The sequence below is a fragment of the Rutidosis leptorrhynchoides genome, chromosome 3, assembly GCF_046630445.1.
Source record: "Rutidosis leptorrhynchoides isolate AG116_Rl617_1_P2 chromosome 3, CSIRO_AGI_Rlap_v1, whole genome shotgun sequence".
Taxonomy (NCBI): Eukaryota; Viridiplantae; Streptophyta; class Magnoliopsida; order Asterales; family Asteraceae; genus Rutidosis; species Rutidosis leptorrhynchoides.
Window position 1 is genome coordinate 283,260,059 of NC_092335.1, and position 6,000 is coordinate 283,266,058.

Here is a 6,000-nt window from a genome sequence, read left to right on the forward strand (position 1 = left end):
TGCTAGTTATTGCTGGATTGATTTGGATTTATATGTATTTAGTTCGACAGAAAGTTTACCCAGGTACAGAAAATATATAAAAAAAAATAAGAGTTGATTGGGGTTGTTAATATGCTTTGTTTTATAGCAGATAGGAAATATATATAATTAAAAATAGTTCTGAGATTGATTCATAACTGAATTTGGAGTTGTTGTTGTTAATTGATTCTGATTTCTACGATTTGAAAATCAATTACAGTATGATTGTGATATTATACTGAATCCTCCATATAATTCATGGATTACTCCTTTAAATAAATAATTGTAAATATATTATCAACAATAGTTCTAATAATAATAATAATACTAATAATAATATTTACTAATAATAATATTAATAATGATATTAATAATAATGATAAAAATAATAACATGATAATAACATTAAGGATAATGATAATAAAATTAATGATAACAATAATCATAATATTTATAATTCTTAATTATACTTTTTAATAATTATAATACAATTATAATAACTGATAATATTTAAATTACCATTATAATATATACATAAAACTAGTATTGATATTAATATTAGTAATAGTATTAATAATGAAAGTAATAATAAAGTTATTATAACGACTATATTCTTAACTTGTATTTACATTTAATATATACAATTTATTAATCATGTAATTTTTAATAGTTATCTATATAGTAACTTACATTAAGTATTAAATTCTTATATATATATATATATATATATATATATATATATATATATATATATATATATATATATATATATATATATATATATATATATATATATATATATATATATATATATATATATATATATTACAATATACATATTATAATAATTATCCATAGATATCATATATTTATATAAAATCATTTTAAGTACAACTTAATTATTTTATGTCTCATCTTACATATTTAGTTTTACTGTTTAAATTTTATTTTATAAATTTTCAAATTATTATATATACTACACTATGTATATATACATATTTATTTACAAACAACTGTTCGTGAATCGTCGGAAATAGTTAAAGGGTAATTGATTTCATGAATATACTTTCAAAATTTTTGAGACTCAACATTACAGACTTTGCTTATCGTGTCGAAATCATAATAAGATTAAGTTTAAATTTGGTCGGAAATTCCCGGGTCATCACAGTACCTACCCGTTAAAGAAATTTCGTCCCGAAAGTTGAGTGAGGTCGTCTTGGCTAACAATAAATATGTTTTCCTGACAAGTATGAGCTGATAAATAGAGTTTTTTCATTATTGAATAATACAGATAAAATAATTCGATTATTCGAAGAGCACGAATGAAGCTATCATAAAAGATTGAAATGAGAAAAAATAAGATTCGCCTTAGCTTTTGACGTAGTCAGGGTTGAATTTAGACAATAAGGTGCGTCTTAACTTTTGACGTTGACTTGGTTGTATTCCGGAATTCAAGGGATTTAAAGAAAATCTTCAAAATCTAAAAGATTTGATTCTTCGGCGAGTAAGGAAATTAAGATCTCTATAATTAATTACGATGATCTGCCTTGATTACTCTCACTGATATTTCCATTATAAATTAACCCTTCCGTTCCATTATTCTCACCATTCCTATATTTTCTTTCTTTGTTCATACATCTAAAAGATTGTGAAAATATTTAATCCAGTTCTAATCCTTGATATTTTCCTAATTATCATTTCTGTCATCCTTCTTTTCAATCTTCCACCAGAAAAATCTGTTTACTTTTACTATTACCTTGGGTGATACTATTCCTAATTATACCGTGTCTTTATATTACTATTCGTATTAATATCCACGGTTTGTAATTTCTGTGTTGTTATCGGGATTTATATCTCCCCTTATATTTTAATGTCCCTCTTTCTGTTTCCTATAATCATTGTCATCCACAGTTAATACTCCTTCTTATTTGCTGCGATTTATACTCCAATTTCTATTTCGGAGCTTTGTCCCTGTGATGACCCGGGAATTTCCGACCAAATTTAAACTTAAATCTTATATAATTTTGACACGATAAGCAAAGTCTATTAAACTAAGTCTCAAAATGTTGGAACTATTTATCATAAATACATTTGAACTTCTATCATTCCTGACGATTCACGAACAACTAATTGTAAATAGTTATGTGTGTATATATATAAATAATAATTGGAAGTATAATTTGAAATATTTAATGTTGTTGTTATGAGATATGATATTATAATATTTATTATTTAAAAACATAGCTATATATATAAATAAAGGTATATTAAAAATAAATATTAAATAATTGTAATACTCGTTTGATGTTCCGATTGATATTAAGCAGGTTAAATTCAAACTTATATAATTTTAAAATGAACGGTGACTCGAAAATGAGTTCTATAAACTTTAGGTTTACTAAAAATGTATTTAGGATCTAAATATTTAATTTTAAAATTTTTTTATATTTTACCTAGGGTTGGGAGTGAATAATTAATGTAATTTTTATTTAATAGTTAGTGACTGAATTCTATACCATAAGGATCAAAATAAATAAAGATAATTACTGTGAAAATTTGGGATTTATCTGATGTACTTTTATCCGCCACTGATTATCATCGGAGTAGGAAATTCGGTCCGTAATAGGGGATGGCTAAATTTTAAAACACGTTTATATTTCTAAATATTATAATAATTATTATTATATTATTATTATTAAATTATTGTACTGTTTTCATGTTATAAAAGTAGATGTGAATTAGAAATATATGGACAAGTTGCTCAATCATATACATGAGTCAGACATCACAAACAACCCACTATTCTTCACTTTTGTTTTCTTGTTTTTGGATCAATGATCAACCATCATAAGACTTTTGCAAAATATAAATTATAACTACTACTTTTCGTTTAAGTTCAATGCCATTACCACAACCCAATTCATCTATATGTTATTCTCTGAAATATTTGATCACCAAGAACTAACACTTTTGATTACCCACATCACTACCATCACATTAAAACGTTTTCTGTTATGTTCAACCCAACACCCGTATAACCCTCATCTTTTCACTTGTTTTTTTTTTTTTTTTCTTTCTTGTCGAGCAGTACCCTCCAAAACCATAAAAAGACCACTATTATTCGAAACTGTTGCTACTTCTGTTACAACTTCAAATGACAACCCAGTTGAACTTTATAACATGTTGCTATATATTGTTTCCATGTTATCCTTGTTCGATTACTACATCAACGAGAACCCCTTTACTCTAGTTATTAACCCAATAAAACATAAACCCATTTATACTTTACGTTTATGTTTACCATCGAAACCATCACTACCTACGATTTATATATATACTTTTTTTGTGTTGTTTTCCCTTGTCGTGAACCATTTTTACAAACACAACCTTCACAACCATAGCCGTAAACCACCATCACTGTAAACCTTGTATTCTATAACTGCATCTATCTTAATGATCAATTCACTTATGTAATGATGCACCTGCAAGTCACCACCTTTGATTGTTGTCGACAACCGAGAACCAGACCACCAAAATACTGCTATTCGAACTGCTGTAACTACTATTCTTTGTTGTTATTATTTTGAGTATAACCTACAATCACAAACCACCATTACCATAATAACAACCATCGACAATTACTGCTCCCGTTTCACTGTTTCTGTGTCCCTCTATAATCGGTTAAATATGAAAACGATGAGAAGTATGAAGAATGATGATGATACGGCGAAGGATTCTCCTATGTCTGGATCGAATGAAGTGAATTGATGATGAACGATGATATATTATGAGGAAGAAGATGAACCGGATTTCTTTTTTTTTTTTGACTAATGCAAATCGTAATATTTTTATTCGTGAACCAGAACCCACGATTTAACTTCCTTTCCTCCTGGTACCTGTCGACGATATATATATATGAAGTTATCGACTGGCCTGTTTTAGGTTTAGTAATATGATTGGGCTAAGGAAAAATGTATTGGGCCGTGATCATGTTGCTACAATTGTTGAGCCATTTTGTAAAGCTATGTTGGGCTGAAAACCGTCACGAACCCAGGCTAAATAAATAACAGTGCAAGGTAAATTAAAAAAACGAGGAGTGGTTAAATGGTTTAGGGGAGATGTTAGGGAGGGAGAGGTTGCGGGTTCGAAACTTGGCAATGACGTTCTATTCTTTTTGAAGCCAAATTCATGAGAGGTAGTAATTTTGTTAACTTGCTTTTATTATTATTTTTATTTTTATTATTATTTTTATTTTTATTATTATTATTATTATTATTATTATTATTATTATTATTATTATTATTATTATTATTATTATTATCATTATTATTGTTATTGATATGCATTACTATTTATTGTTATTAATTCAAGTATTATTTATATTAGCATTATTATTTAGAAATTATTAGTATTAACATTTTTATTATAATAAGTATTATTATTATTATTGTGAATATCAGTTATTACTATTATTATCATTATTACTAATAAAAGATATCATTTATTATTACTAACACAATTAAAAATTACAATTATGACTACTATTATCATTATCACTAGTATTATTATTAAGTAATAATATTAGTAATATTATCATTTGTATTGTTATATATATAAACTTATTCGATTACAATTATGTGTATTAATAAATAAACAAATGATATAGGTTCGTGAATCCAAGGCCAACCATGCATTGCTCAATATAGTCATATGTATTTTTACTACAAAATACATTAAGTGAGTTCATTTACTCCCTTTTTACTCTTTACATTTTTGGGCTGAGAATACATGCAAATGCTTTATTAACTGTTATACAATATTTATACGCGTGAGTTATAGTCCCACTTTTAAAATCTAATATTTTTGGGATGAGAATACATGAAGGTTTTATAAATGATTTACAAAATAGACACAAGTACGTGAAACTACATTCTATGGTTGAATTATCGAAATCGAATATGCCCCTTTTTATTAAGTCTGGTAATCTAAGAATTAGGGAACAGACACCCTAATTGACGCGAATCCTAAAGATAGATCTATCGGGCCTAACAAGCCCCATCCAAAGTACCGGATGCTTTAGTACTTCGAAATTTATATCATGTCCGATGGAGGATCCCGGAATGATGGGGATATTTTTATATGCATATTGTTAATGTCGGTTACCAGGTGTTCAATCCATATGAATGATATTTTTGTCTCTATGCATGGGACGTATGTTTATGAGAAATTGAAATATGAAATCTTGTGGTCTATTAATATATTGAAATGATCATTATTATAAACTAATGAACTCACCAACCTTTTGGTTGACACTTGAAAGCATGTTTATTCTCAGGTACGAAAGAAATCTTCCGCTGTGCATTTGCTCATTTTAGAGATATTACTTGGAGTCATTCATGACATATTTCAAAAGACGTTGCATTCGAGTCATTGAAGTTTATCAAGATTATTACTAAGTCATTTATAGTTTAGATATATTATGAAATGGTAAGCATGCCTGTCAAATTACGATGAAATGAAAGTTTATCTTTTAAAAACGAATGCAATGTTTGTAAAATGTATCATATAGAGGTCAAGTACCTCGCGATGTAATCAACTGTTGTGAATCGTTTATAATCGATGTGGACTTCGTCCGGATGGATTAGGACGGGTCTTCACAGTTGGTATCAGAGCGGTGGTCTTAGTGAACCATGTCTGCATTAGTGTGTCTAACTGATAAGTCGTTAGGATGCATTAGTGAGTCTGGACTTCGACCGTGTCTGCATGTCAAAAGTTTTGCTTATCATTTCGTATCAAAAATTACCTGCTTATCATTCTTAGAGAATCACTTGTTATCATTCTTAGTCTAGACACGTTTTACTGCATTGACTGCATAAATAGTGTGTAGACAAAAATTCATATCTTAGCGTATCTGACAATTCATATCTTAGCGTATCTGACAATTAATATCTTAGCGTATCTGTTACTGTAGATCTTGCCTAA